At 59.1% G+C, this 14,188-nt stretch overlaps 1 long non-coding RNA gene across 2 annotated transcripts in view; it reads right to left on the bottom strand.

Moving 5' to 3' along the window:
- The window catches only part of LOC113991552, a 33,352-nt gene extending 27,171 nt beyond the window's left edge, over window positions 1-6,181 (bottom strand). Inside the window, exons 1-2 of one of the 2 annotated variants that reach the window (XR_005566052.1) lie at window positions 5,858-6,181; window positions 2,962-4,093 (exon numbers count right to left, since the gene is read on the bottom strand). This is a non-coding gene — a long non-coding RNA (uncharacterized LOC113991552). Of the gene's footprint in view, window positions 1-2,961; window positions 4,094-5,857 lie in introns of those variants that run through there. The other variant, XR_003541949.2, reaches the window with a different exon arrangement.
- Between the last annotated feature and the right edge of the window lie 8,007 nt (window positions 6,182-14,188).

Below are 14,188 nucleotides of genomic sequence, written 5' to 3'. Positions count from 1 at the left end.
CTCCCCTCCAGGGATCAGCCCTGGCCAGGGGGCATCTCCTGGAGATGGGCCCAGCAGCATTCCTGCTGTCTGATTGTGAGAAGACAGACTCCTGGAATGGGAGACCCTCAGGGCAGACAAGACCCTGACCACCACGTGGGTCCTTGGATTTTCCCACCGCATGTGTCGGTGGGACCCCCCACAACTGGGGATCCTCCACTGGAGGTAACTGCCCAGCATCAAGCAGCCCACACACCTGGCCTGGCCCCTCTATGCCCACCCTACAGACCCTTCCTGGGGCAGGAATGGGGGGCTGGAGAGCTCCTCCCTGCCCTGGGGAGCTTCACTCCCTCCGTTTCCAAGGCAGCTCTCAGAGCAGTCGCTCCCGCCTCGTGCCCGGGCTCCTGCTGCAACAAAAGTCTCTCCCAAGGCAAGACAAGCCCCATCCATCTTGCTCCCAATGCGGCCACACGACTAAAAATAAGCCAATAAAGCAGCAATCACCTTGGAGCAGCAGCAGCAGCAGCTCTATTACAGCAGAGGAACCGTGGCAGCTGCGCCCCAACCCCCGGCATGGAGTCAGGACCCCAGGACCCCCCCCTGCCCTGATTTCCCCCCTGCCACGGTGGGGGGGTGGTGGGAGCAGCCTGGCAGCACCTGCTGCTGCCCCACAGCCCTGGCTCTGCCTCGCTGGGCTTCTCCTGGCTGCCCCATGGCACCTCTGGGGCCCGTACTGGGGATGGCTCCGAGCCCCCGGCACCGATCCTGGGGAGCAGGAGAGGGGCTTTGGACAGAGATGGGCTGAGAGGGCTGGGGCTGTTCAGCCTGGAGAAGAGAAGGTTGTGTGGAGACCTCACAGCACCTGAAGGGGCTGTAAAGAAGCTGGGGAGGGTCTGTTCCTCAGGAACTGGAGTGGCAGGACAAAGAGTAAGGGGTTCAAACTGACAGAGGGGAAATTTAGGTTAGATATAGGGAAGGAATTCTTCCCTGGGAGGGTGGGGAGGCCCTGGCACAGGTTGCCCAGAGAAGCTGTGGCTGCTTCATCCCTGGAAGTGTCCAAGGCCAGATTGGAGCAACCTGGGCTAGTGGGAGATGTCTCTGCCCATGGCAAGGAGTGGCACTGGGTGATCTTTAAAGTCCCTTCCAACCCAAACCAGTCTGTGATTATTTCAGAGTTTGGGTGACCCCCCAGCACCCCCTTCTGCAGAGAGCTGTGAATAAATCAAACACCTCAACCCCGTGTGTGGATCAGCTTCTTGCACACTGGGTGAAAGAACCCAGATTTGGGACAACACCCCCTCCCTTCCTTTCCGTGAGCCTTTAATGATCTGTTAAGAGTTTTGCTCCTCTCTGCTGTTCCCGCAGCTCTCCCCACCCGGATTGCAGGTCCAGGGACCCAGTTGCTGGAGGTTTTTTGTGCCCCTCTCCCCCCCGCAGCTGCCGGCCCCGGGGCAGCTCCAGCCCCATGTGATGCGCTGGGTGTTTGCATCTGTTTCCGTTGCAAGCGCTCATTTGTCATGTAGATCTCTTGGCATTTTTTTAAAGGGTAGATTAATTTAGGGGAGCTCTCGGATCCAATTTCCCCCGGCAATGGCTCTATTAGGCTGTGCACAGCAGATACAGGCTCCCGTCCTCCTGCTGCTACTGATGGAATTTGATTCCGCGCTGCCAAATCTGCAGGGCTGCAAACACATTCCCACTCCTGATTAATGTGAGTAATTTCTGCTTGAAAGAAGGTTGAAATGAGCAGCCGAGGGGAAGCGAACGGTGAGGGTTCCCCCCAATCCCCCCCTCCCCCGGTGCTCGCTGCTGTTTGCATTTCCCAGCTCGGGAACGGGCGAGCAGATAAACAGACTCGCTGGCCCCGTTTCAGCGCGGCAGAAGGTGCGGGAGGAGGGGGGGGACACCACGGTGGGACCCTGCGGGGGTGGGCGGAGGGACGAGCCGGGGGACCCCCCGTCCCCGGGCCGGGAGGGGAAAGGACCCCCGGCCCCGCTATGCCCGGGCCGGTTTGGGGGGCGGGGGTGGCGGCATCGGGGGGTGGGACACGCAGAGAGTGAACGGGGGGGACACGGGAGGGACACGCGGGGGGCGCAAGGGGGGTACATGTGGCTTAAAAGGAGGATACACGGGGGGACACGCAGGGATTCACCGGGGGGTACTTGGGGGTACACAGGGACACTCGGGGGGTGACACGTGGGGTACACGGGGGGATTCGCCGGGGGGAACAGAGGGACACCCGGGGGGTGACACGTGGGGTCCACGCCGGGCTCACCGCGTGTGCACAGGAGGGTACACAGGGGGGGGACGTGGCGGGCACGGGGGGGGGGGTTTCACTGCGGGGGGGTGGCTGGTGAATGGAAATTTGAGGGAAAAGGAGGGTCCCGCCTGGGGTCCGTGGGGAGAGGCCCCCCCAGCCCGGCTGTCCCGTCCCTGTGTGCTGCCAGCCAGGGCTCACCCCCTGCCCCCAGCCTGGCGCCCGGAGTGACGCTGGGAGCGGGGTCACTCCGAGGGTCTCTCCATCCCTGTCCTTCCCTCCTTCCCCACCCAAGCTCTCCAAGTCTCCAAGGGACTCCCTGTTTCCCTGCCGAGCACCCACACTGTGATTCCCTCAGCCCCGTCCCCCGGCCCCGGGCTGCTGTGGGAGCCGAGATGCCTGCACGGCTCTCCGAGTGGTTTTGGAGAGGCAGAACCAGTTGCCCCGCGGGGACACGGTGAGTACCCCCCGCCTCAGCATCCCTGTCCTACCCCACATCAGGGTCTTTGGAGGACCAGGAATAACGGGAGCCCCATCCCCTGTGTCCTCTCCCTCAGGAGCAGCGCTGGCTTTGCCTCTCCTTTTCAATTTATTTTTATAAGGAAGGAGAGAGAGAGAAAGAGAGAGAGAGAGAGAGAGAGTCACATCCTAATCTGGCAAAATGTCAGGGAGTGATTCAGAGAAGAGGCGAGCGGCGGAGAGAGGCAGCCCACACAGGAGACTTGTTTCTGATTTCCAAATGTCAGCATGTCCTTTAATTAAATGCTGATTAACAGGGGACGTGCTCCCTTGTGCCGGAGCCGGGGCTGCGAACGCCGGCTCCACAGAGAGCCCTGCGGCCGCTCCCACCCCCGGGATGAGCCGCCCGGCACGACGGGCAGGCGGGAGAGCCGCGGGAGCCGAGCCGGGAGCAGCCTCATCCCGTGCTTTGCACCACGCCGAGGGCACCCAAAGGCGCCGGTTCAGCTGCTGCTGAAGCCTCTTGCGCCCAGGTCCCCGTTCCTGGCGCAGCCTCCGAGCTGGGATTGCACCTGAGCTTTTCGTCTCCGTGTGGAAGTTGCGCCGGATCTAATGGAGTGAATCTGGATGCAAACCCCCACGTGGATGCTCTTACTTTAGTTCGAGCAGCTCTTTTCCTCCTCGGCTCTGCCTGCTCTCTGCACACTTAAGCCAAGCTGCAAAAATGCTCTTGGATTTGGGATCTCCGCAAACAACTTGTGTGGGGTGTCCCCAAGCGCTGTCAGCCACAATGCTCCTCTTTGTCCTCTCGAGCTGCCTTGGCTTTGAAGTCAGTGGGAGGGTTATCCTTGAGGGGAAGGAGGGCTGGGCTGTGCTCTGGGCTGTGTAGGCCCTGGGGGGGGGGGGTTGGCAAACCCTCTCTGACCCTGGAAGTGATGAGCAGCTCCCTAAAGAAACAGCCCCCAAGCCCCGGGGCTGACAGAGGTGGGATTTGGGATGGACCAGGTGAGTTTGGGCAGCACTGTGCCCCACTGTGTGTACCCACAGCCATTCCTGGCTGCTTTGCACAGGCCCTTGCTAAGTGTGGGCCCTCCTGGTGAACTCTGTGCCCTGGGATGGGTGGTTCCCTAAGCCTGGTTCTAATCAGCCCTTCAGGACGGTTCAGGCTGGTTTGGGGCAGCCCCACACAGGAGCAGCGGGTTTATGAGGTGACAGGGGAACACTCTGCTCTGCCCTGAACACATCTGGCTGACCATAAAAGTGTTCCTGAGAGTCCAAGAGCTCTCCAGACTGCACAGAAACTTTTACCTTGGGCAGCCTCCCTCCGAGACCTGTGTCACACTGTGACAGAACCACGGAGGTGACAGGGCTGAAGTCACACGCCAGACATCCCTAAACCTGAAATAGTCTATAATTAAAAACAAGCTTTGCAGAGAGGAAAAGCTTTGAGAGGAAAAGCTTTCCATGCTTATGCTCCCATCTCCACATCCCTCCCAGCACCTGCAAAAGGTCTTTCCTCTTTTTCGGTGTCACCTCCAGAGCTGTGACCTTGGATGACCAGTGGCTCTGGGTATCCCATCTCCCTGTTCCCTGTTCCCTGTGCAGCTCACAGTGGCTCTGGGTATCCCATCTCCCTGTTCCTTGTGCAGCTCCCAGGGGCTTTGGGTGTCCCATCTCCCTGTTCCCAGTGCCATGCGCAGCTCCCAGGGGCTTTGGGTGTCCCATCTCCCTGCTCCCCGTGCCATGTGCAGCTCACAGTGGCTCTGGGTGCCCCGTCTCCCCGTGCCCTGTCAATGTGCAGCTCACAGCAACAAGTGTTCCCTCTCCAGAGTCCCACAGCGACGCTGCCTATTCCCAAGCGCCACCTGATGGCATCACCGCCAGGAAGGATTTGTTCGACAATGTTTATACCGGCACAGACGCAAGAATCACCTCCGACAGCAGGGAGGGTGGAAATGGGAAACGGGGCCGCTGAGAGCAGCCCTGGCTCAGGACTCTGCCCTGTGTCCATCCCCGGGGTGGGGCAGAGCAAAGCTGAGCTCAGGGGATGCACACCACGGCTCCCCTCTTCTTCTCAAGCCCATCAAAGTTCTTCCAAGCTACCCAGGAGGCAGGGAGATCCTGCTAGCTCTGGCTGGAGGATCCCCACAACTCCCCCCTTTTTAATTCTCCTGGATGTGCCTGAGAAAACAGCTCTGTGTTTATAAACGTGAGAAGGAATCGCACAGAAATCCCGGGAGCAGCAAGTCCCGACACCTCCCACACGGTAACGCGAGAGAAGCCACTTTCCTCTGCCACCAGAGGAGGGGCTTTGTCACACCAGTGTCACCCCCACCTCCCTCTGCCTCCCCAGAGGTGCCACCCAGACGTGTGGGGGGATTCTCTGTCTGCAACAGCCACGCAGAGGTCGGACACACTCCAGCCAAAGGAGAGGGTCTCCCCCGAATCAGCAAACACAACCAGGGCTCACACAACCAGCAACAGTGCCTGGAAGAGACATCCTTGGGCCAGGCCTCCCCCTCCCCTCTCCCCAGACCAGGGCAGGGGACATGGGTGAGATTAACGCAGGGCTGGGTCAGGGTCGCCTTTGAGCACAAAGCCCTTGGAGAGGGGAGCTTAACTCTGCCACGGCCCTGCTCCACCGCTCCCCCCTGCCCTCCCCTCCCTCCGCTGGGAGCGCCGGGCTCTGACACTTGTCAGGGAAAAGCGGCCGTTCGGGAGAGCCCCCGGCTGCCTCCCGTGAGCCGGGCAGGGCCGTGCCGGCTCCCCAGGGATGGTTCTTGCCAGCCGGGATCCCCGCTCAGCCTCTGGCACGAGCCAACCTGCCCCTGCTCCGGCTCCCGAGCCCACCCACCCCGCGGGGACCACCCTGTCCCCAGGTCCCGCTTAAACCTCCGCTCCCGGTTTTAGCGGGGAGCGCCAGGACTCCCAGGGCGGAGGTACCGGGATGGAGAGGCTGCGGCGAAGCGTTTGTGCTGGGAGGGATGGGGAGAGGACGCAGGGGGAGGGGAGGTGGCGGTGGTGGGAACGGGGCGGGGGGGGAGATGAATCATTTCGAGCGAGCCAGATTTCCATATTCCCCCTGCTGGAAAATTAAAGTCTGCTCCGAGTTTGCATCCCAAATGTGATTGCTTTCGGATCCCTGCCTTGGAAAGCACGTACCTCTCTCAGCAGCCGGCCCTGCCGGGATCAGTGTCCATGCTGTCTACCTGTCAGCAGGCTCTTCCTTCTGTTCACGCTGAGCATCATATTTGCTTTGAACACCGAGGTAGTTAAAAGCTGCAACTTAAGGACCCGGGGAGGGGGGTGGAGGTGGACGGACTCACTGAGCATGAAAAGCAGCCATTGGCTCTGCCTCGCCGGCTGCTCTGCCACTGGGCCGGGCTGAACATGTGTCATCCTTCCCCTCGGCTCCCCTCATTTCCCCGGCGCTGTCCTTGCCCGGGAGGGCGGGGGCAGGAGGTGCCGGACCCCCCTCCCTCCCTCCCTCCCGGCCCGGAGCGCACCCGCCCCGGGCAGATGCGGACGCCGCTCCCGACGCTCCGCTCCCTCCCCGGGGCCGCGCGGCATATGGTGCCTGATTTTTTAATTTCCTCGGGACGGCGGCTCGTATGGCGACTGGCAGGTTTCTCACCGCCTTTTGATTAACCCCCGGTAGGTCCCGACGTGCCAACTGGCCGTATGGGCTGAACAAAGCGCTTCCCGATCCCGCCGCTCCCGACTTCCTTCTCATTAACGGGGAGCGATCTTCGCTTGAGCCCCGGCCAGGAGAGCAGGGGCCGTGTCCTGCCTGCCTTTAAAGATGCCTCTCCCCGCGTTGTGTTCCCGGGAAAAGGAAGCCGGCTATAAGCCTTCTTCAAACCCTGCCTACCTGTTACCTGTCGGCCCCGTGCAGGATCGATCTTGCCGGGTGAAAGCCGAATGTCTAAAGCGGTGGCAGCGGGAGAATCCAGCGTTTGTGCGGGGCTGCTCTCCCAGGCTCTCTGCAAACACCGGTGGAGCCGCCGAGTTTCACTCAAGTCCCGCTGGGAAAGCTCCCCCTGCAACCAAAACCACTTTTCTTGCAAAATTTGAGGTCCTTTATAACAGGAGAAATGAGTCCAGCCCTGTGTGATTACAAGGAGCCCCGCTGTGTCTCTTGGGTACCACCATTTCCAAGCACACGTATTGTGCTTTGCAGGTTTGCTCACTCTGCTGCATTAATTCCCGATTCCTCCCGGGAATGGCTTTCACTCCGCAGACTGTTCAAGCTGAGGCTGGGTCAGGGATTGTGTGAGCACAAATGGGACACGAGCAGCCTGGTTGTGTCTTCTGAAAGGTTTCTGCCGTGTGTGTGGTGTTGGCTGTGACAGCAGGGATGTCACTTCTGTGCAGAGTCTCCACAGGATCAGGGATGGGGAGCCCCTTTCCTGGCTGTGGGGAAGCAGCTGCCACCTCAGTGAGGGTGTGAGGGCACTTCCCATCTCTGATCCCGCTCTGCCACCCCACTGCAGCACTGCCATGGCACTCTGCTCCTCTCCCTGGCATTAGAGGGTGTGTTTTGCACAAATGGATTTGCCATCTTCGTGGACTTTGTTTTTTAATAAAAGCAAAAACTACTAAAAACATCATCACTTTACACCACCACTGCTACAAAACTAAGCTCAGCAAACACCCACTCACCTCTCTTTGGGCAGGGGAGATCCTTAGGGTGGCAGAGAATTCCTTCTATGTGTTTTATTCCTCAGTAGACCCCGAGGCTGCAAGAGCATCCCATTCTCTGTGTGGGAACTGAGGACTTTGCCATTTGTTTGATGCACAGGAGGAAGATTTCGGCAGCACCTCTGGACCTGGGGCACTGCTGGCTGGAGTTAAACACCTTGGTGACCTGGCAAAGCCCCAGGAACTTGGAGAACTGCTGACAAACAGGGATTTCTGGTGCTGCTGCCCAGGGGCAGGTCACCCCAGCATGTGGATGAGCAGGGTGGTGAGTTCCTGCAAGGCTGGAGTGTGTGGGGGGGGGGGGGAAATGTGATGTTCACAGGATCAGGGATGTGGTCAGGCTGTGTTTGCTGCTGGGCAGGCACAGGTGAGCAGAACATCCCTTCCTGCAGGGGGTTCACAGCCTTGCAAGCTGCAGGACAGCTCAGCTGCAGTTAATATTGAGACTGAAAACTGTTTGGAAAAGAGGGGTTACATCCTCTAAAATACACATTCTGAGCTGGATTTCTACAGCACTTGCCGAGCTCCACGGAGGGAAGAAAGGAGGGACAGTTAATCCATCCTTGGGGATGTTTCAGCCGCCCTAAATCCCAGTGTTCTCACAAAGGCCCACCTGGTTCCTGTAGCAGCATGTGGGGAAAGAAAGCTCTGCCAGGTTTTTAAGTGGTTTCTCCAAAATCCACCTGCCAGCAGGGCAGGAGGCTGTTTGTGGAGAAACGAGACGTCGCCTGAGAATTGCAAGAGAGGGATCATTTGTCTCAGAAACGTTTAATGTGAAGTGTAACAGTTGTGGCCTGGGAGAAAACTGCAAGTGTTTCATCCTGATCCTGCACAAACCCCAGCCAGAACAACTTTAATGGCTTTAAGCTGAAGGAAGGGAGGTTCAGGTGAGATATTGGGAAGGAATTCTTCCCTGGGAGCGTGGGGAGGCTCTGGCACAGGTTGCCCAGAGAAGCTGTGGCTGCCCCATCCCTGGGAGTGTCCAAGGCCAGGTTGGAGCAACCTGGGACAGTGGAACCATGACAGGGGGTGGCACTGGGTGATCTCCAAGGTCTCTTCCAACCCAAACTATTTGAGGATTCTGTGATTCTATGAACACCTCTATGTCCTAGCAGGAGATCTTTGTGAAAGCTGATGTTTTTTTCCTGGAGAATTGGAGATCAGGGATCTCCCAGGATGCAGCAGAAGTGCCTTTCCCAGCGTTTCAGACTGTGCTGGTGGCAGAAGCGGGACAGGGACCCCCACAGGGCTGTGATCCCCCTCCCTGCAGCACTTCCCAGCCAGGGGAGGCTGCCTGGTGCAGTGACAAGGTGCCTGGTGCTTCCCACCGTGCACTCAAGGCCGTTCCACTCCTTCCCCACCCCACCTGCCTGCACAGGCAGCGTTTGGAGGGGACCCAGGAGTGGCGGTGCTGTCCCCCGGCAGAACTGGTTCGGCAGCTCCGGCACCCGGGGCTGAGCTCTGCAGGCGCTCGTGTGAGCACACGCGGGCTGGGAGCACTGGGAGGACTGGGTTTGAACAGACCACGGGGTGCTTTAACTCCTCCTCAGCCCCGGGGACAGCCCGTGCTTATCCCCCGGGATGCGCCCGTGCCCGTCCCTGGATGCAGCAGCACCCGGGCAGTGCCAGGGCTGAGCAGAGGGACGTCCCAGGCACCAGAGCGAGCAGAGAGCACGGCCCGGGTTCTGCGTCTCTCCGGGCTTCAGGGGAGCAACCCGGCGTTTCCCAGGCAGTCGTTTCTCCAGAGGACCACGAGGTGGAAGCATTTTCCAAAAACTCCCGCGATCGCCTCGGAATCCGGGGACAGCCTGCCTGTGCCTGGAGCAGGGGGACAGGACAGCCAAGGAGCTGAGGGCTGGAGAAAAGAGCCAGGAAGGGATCAAAGAGGGACACGGGGCACAAGGGGAAAAGCCCCTTCTCCAGGAAAAGGCTCCTGCAATTATCCATGATGCTGACTGCCCCCTACCCAGGGAAAAATGCCTTGTATCCTGCTCCCCAGAGCAGGACTGCAGGAGCACAGCCTGCCCAGGGCCATGCTCTGGGCCCCCCAGGCCTGCTCCATGCAGGGGGGCTGCCTGGTGTCACTTGTGTCACTTCTGGACCCCAGATGATGTGCCCAAACATCCCAGAGAGACCATAAACCCCTGGAATATCCTGCATTGGAAAGAGCCCACAAGGATCATCAAGTCCAACTCCCGGACACCCCAAAATCCCCCCTGTCCCTGAGAGCATTGTCCAAACCCTCCTGGAGCTCTGGCAGCCTTGGGGACGTGCCCACTGCTCTGGGGACCCTGGTCAGTGCCCGACCACCCTCTGGGGGAAGAACCTCTTCCTGAGATCCAACCTGACCCTCCTCTGGCACGACTCCAAATGACTGGGCTCCTCTTTTTCCTCCTCTAAACAGAACTCCTGGACACTTGGATTATGTGCAGCCCTTCACAGGCGGCCCAACCCAGATGTCCAGGTGCCTGTCCTGGACCACGTCCTTCTGCTCACAGCCAGCCAGACCAACCACAGCCCCGGTCTGTGAGCCTGGCAGGACCTGCCTGTGCCTGCCTGGGAGCACCTGTGCTTCCTGTGGGCTGGGCAGTGCCAGGTGACAGCCAGGAGCAGGGTTTGCCCCTTGGCACAGGGTCAGCCCTCATTCCTCACACTCGGGGCGGTGCTGAGTCACGGCTGATCAGCTGTGCCTGCTCCATCCCGGGGAGCTCACCCTGCTCCACCCTGCCCAGCTGGGCAGGGAGCACTGGCACACTGCTGGATCCAGGCTCCTGCCAGCCTGGAAGGTGTTCCATCCCGTGGGAGATGCCAACTGGGGCTTTCCCAGCAGGGTCCGGCACAAAGCAGGATGGGGACAGAGCCCCTGGAAAATCATTCCTTCAGGCCACCAGGCATGGGGAGGGTGCTCTGCCCTCCTGCAAAACCTCAGTGCCTGTGCTGGAAGCACACATTTCCCTGGAATATTTCATAAGGAGAGGATAAAGGACTTGGCAGCAGTGACACCAAGATTCACCTAAGTTTTGGAGGGGTCCCAGGCAGTGCTCTGGGAACACATTCCCACCGCCCTTGGATGAGCCCCATCACCTCTTCTCTGTGTGTGACACCTGGCTTGGACATTTCCTTGTTAGCTGCTCGTGTGAAAGGGCTAAAAATATGAAAGCCCAAGGAGGAGATCATCTGTACAGGCAGATAAATGGGGACTGCACTCCTGGGACAGGTGACCCCCCAGTCAGGAGGTGATGGGTTCCCAGATGTTTGGGGTGGGGGGTTACAAGCAGCACCAGCTTCCAGGCAGGACCCACATTCCTTGGCTGGCTCTGCTCCATCCCCAGCTCCCGAGCAGGCCCAGCATCCCCGTGTGTGATGTGCAGGGCCCAGCTCAGTTGCAGCAGTGCCTTGACATTTGGCCTTCCCTTGTGTGTGTTTAGTAAGTAAACAGCTATAAATAAGTTGGTTATACCCCAGGGGCTTCTGAGGAGCTCTAAACCCAGCAAGTGAAGGCTGTGTGCTGGGCAACACAACTGGTATTTTCCTCTTGCTCTCTGTAGTTTTGTGGACTTGATTCCCGACTGGCAGCAGCATGAACACAAGGAGAACCAGCCCCAGCATCTGCAAATGCAGACCTCTTCTGTGGTGCTAATTGATTAAATCTGTGAGACAACAAGAGAGCAGATTTATCCAGAACAGTCCTGCCTTAAACCTGTATTTCAATTTATGTTGTTTTTTTTTTTCCTGGAACTGCCTTACTTAGTCAAAAATAGTGGCATCAGTGGCTGGGCTGCAGGAATGCCAGTGCTGGCAGATGGTGGGGCAGTGCTGGATGTCTCCAAGGCACAGGGGAGGGGAGGGCACAGCTCAGCACTGGGGTTGCTCTGATCTCAGAATCGTCCCCGGGGCTGCTCTGGCTCTGTGCCCTCGTGGGGTCGCACATGTACCACCCCACCCACCACTTCCAGCCACTTCCAGCCTGCTCCATCTGGCACGGGACACGTGGAGCCCTTTGAAGTCCTGCTCTGAGGCCCCTTGGATGCTGCTGGAGCCTGGGGAAGGGTGATCTCTGCCCGGACCTGCTGCAGCCTCCAGTGCCAGGGCACCCCGCTCTGGGGCAGAGCACCGGGACTGTGTGAGGCACCACGACTGGATGAGCCTCCAGAGCTGTTTTTCTGAGATTTGGGAAAGCTTCTGATCGAGTTGTTTGGTGCACGGGGATGGAACAGCCTCGTGCTTTGTACCCCGAGGCTAGAAATTCCTGCAAAGGCAGCATTTCCCTCTGGTTTTAAGCAGAGCACCAACAGCCCTGGGAGGAGCCCTTTGGTGACATCGACAGCCCTGAGAGCCCTTTGGTGACATCAGCAGCCCCGGAGCCCTCCTGTGACACTGTGGGTGGGATGCTGAGCTGAGCAGCCCCTGGCTCCCAGGGATTTCACTGTGGGGGGGCTCAGCCCTCAGAAAACTGGACCAGCCAAGGGCAGGATGAGGCCGAGAGCTGTGGAGCTCCCACCGAGCACTCAGCACCTCTTGGAAGGAATCCTGAGCCTCTTCCAGCCAGAAGAAGGCAGCAGGAAAGTTTCTCTGCAGCCTGTCAGGGCAGAGGGGGTCAGACTCTTGGGACAGCAGGGCTGCAGTTTCGAGCAGGAGGGACTCGATGTGCCATTAAAGCATTTATTGCCTGGGGAATCACAGCACTAATGAACTAATACAGGTGAATTCAGCAAGGAAGAGGCTTGTGCTGGAGATTCTCCCCAGTCCCTGCCTTGCAGGGAGCTGCCTCCACTGGGCACTGGTGGTTTTCTTCTGGGCAGATGCCTCAGCACCAGACAAAACACATCCTGGGCACCCTGAAAGCCCATCTCCCCTCCCCTGCACAGCCCAGAGCAGGACCTGTGCTATCCCTGGGATGCCAAGGGTTTTCCCTGGGATGCAGCCAGTCCTGAGAGGCTTTGCCAGGTCTTACCTCCAGGAATTTCTCTCTGCCCTTTGCTGCTGACACACGGATGTTTGCTGGCAGGGAAGGAAGGGGCAAGGTCCTTGTGTGTCCTGCCTGCACCAGTTCTGTTTGTGCCCGGGGAGAAGCAGCACAGAGCAGTTGTTGGGAGCGTTTGCTGGGCAGGGAGGAAACTAGAGCAGTGGTTTATTCCAGTGCAGGTTTCCCTAAAGCCTGCTGGGATGAAAACAGGAGCTGACACCGAGGTGCACAGACCTCCAGGAGCTCACCCAGCCCCTCGGGGGCAGCGGGGAGGAGGGAGCCCAGCCCGTGGTCCCTGCGGTGCCACCAGTGCCTGGTCTCTGGCCACGCTGTGGTTCACTCCCTGTGCCCACGGTGTTCCTGGCGCCCTCCCCCAGCCCCCAGCCCCCAGCTGAGAGACTTTTGGGGATGTTGTTGCAGCACCCAGCCCCAGCAGCTTCCCCTCTGATCACAGAGCTGTCAGCCCGACCTGCCTCGGAGGGAAGGACTCGCACGCAGCGAGCGGCAGCTGTGGATGAGATTTTCCTCTTTCCAGCTAACTCTGCTGCCATCTGCTCCAATTCCCTAATTATAACAGCAAGGGTGGGGGATGTCAGACTGGAGAGGAGGCAGTGTGGGGTGAACATCAGCTCCAGCAGCCTCGACAGACTCGTGTGGGCTGGAGAGGCTCCCAGACAACACGAGCTCGGCTGGCACAAGCACCGGCATATGTGTGAAGGTGGGACTGCACCCACTCTGCTCCCAGCTAAGCCAGGGATCTTTCTTGGGCATATCCCTGCCATTCCTGCCCTCTCAGGGGTGCTTTTCTCTGTGCCCCACCGTGCATGTGTGCAGCACTGCTGTTCGAGCCCATTCTTGGCTCTCTTTTTTGGAAACGCTCTCACATTTATCATCCCCTCTAATGCCCTCTGAAGTTTATGCCTGAATCAATGTTTTGGGAAGCCAGAGCTGGGCTGGATTCCTCATTTGGGCTGAAAATAGCAAACAGACTGCGAGGCAAGCAGCAAATCCTGGCTTACCATCCTGAGGCTGCCAGAGCCAGCAGTGAGGGAGTCCCTTTCTGGTGCCACCCAAGCTGTTCTTGACGAATATTGCCAGCCTGCTGCCATGGCTCCTCCTGTCCCACCCATCCATCCATCCATCCATCCATGTATCCCTGTGGCCAAGGGCTCAGAAAAGCCCTTATTCTCCTGCACTGCCTGGGCCACAGGATTTTATCCTGCTAACTGGGGTCTTACTGGTTTGGGCTGGAGAACCCCATGGGATGTTCTGTGCTCCGGGTATTTCTGTATTTCTGCTCCCAGCCCAAGCAGGAAAGCACCAGGCACTTTGCTGGTGTGTCTGGTGTACTCTGACAGAGAGAAGCATCTGCTGGGCTTGCTCAGACACGTCCCCCCCCAGAACTTCAGCCCCAGTGCTCCTTGGTCCCGGGAGGAAGCAGCTTTAAGCCCTGGGTGCACTGACTCACCCCCATCCTGCTGTTCAGCCTCCAGCTCACCCCGTGAACTGCCTGCAAAGGGGAAGCTTGTCATGACTCAGTGGGAGGGAGATGGATTGTTCTCTGAAAAAAACAACTTATCTCCTCCCTGCACTTGCCTCGCCAGGGTGACAGGGGACAAGGTCCGCTGGCAGAGCAAACTCCTTGGGGACAGCCTGGGTTCCCTTTGAACTCCGTGCTGGCACCTGAGGGGATTTAACCCCTGTGAAACAGCTGCTAAACCCACCTGGAAACCTTCAGGCAGAGCACTTCCTGCAGGTCCTGTGGCTGGGTGACAGTCAGGGTGACAGCCCCCATGTGCCAGCATTGCCTTCACACTGAACCTCCC

This window comes from Pipra filicauda, unplaced genomic scaffold (assembly GCF_003945595.2).
Source record: "Pipra filicauda isolate LSUMZ 115617 unplaced genomic scaffold, ASM394559v2 scaffold602_size241134_pilon, whole genome shotgun sequence".
In the NCBI taxonomy this organism is placed as follows: Eukaryota; Metazoa; Chordata; class Aves; order Passeriformes; family Pipridae; genus Pipra; species Pipra filicauda.
Note: the sequence above shows the minus strand (reverse complement) of the source record. Positions and strands in the feature narration are given on the sequence as shown.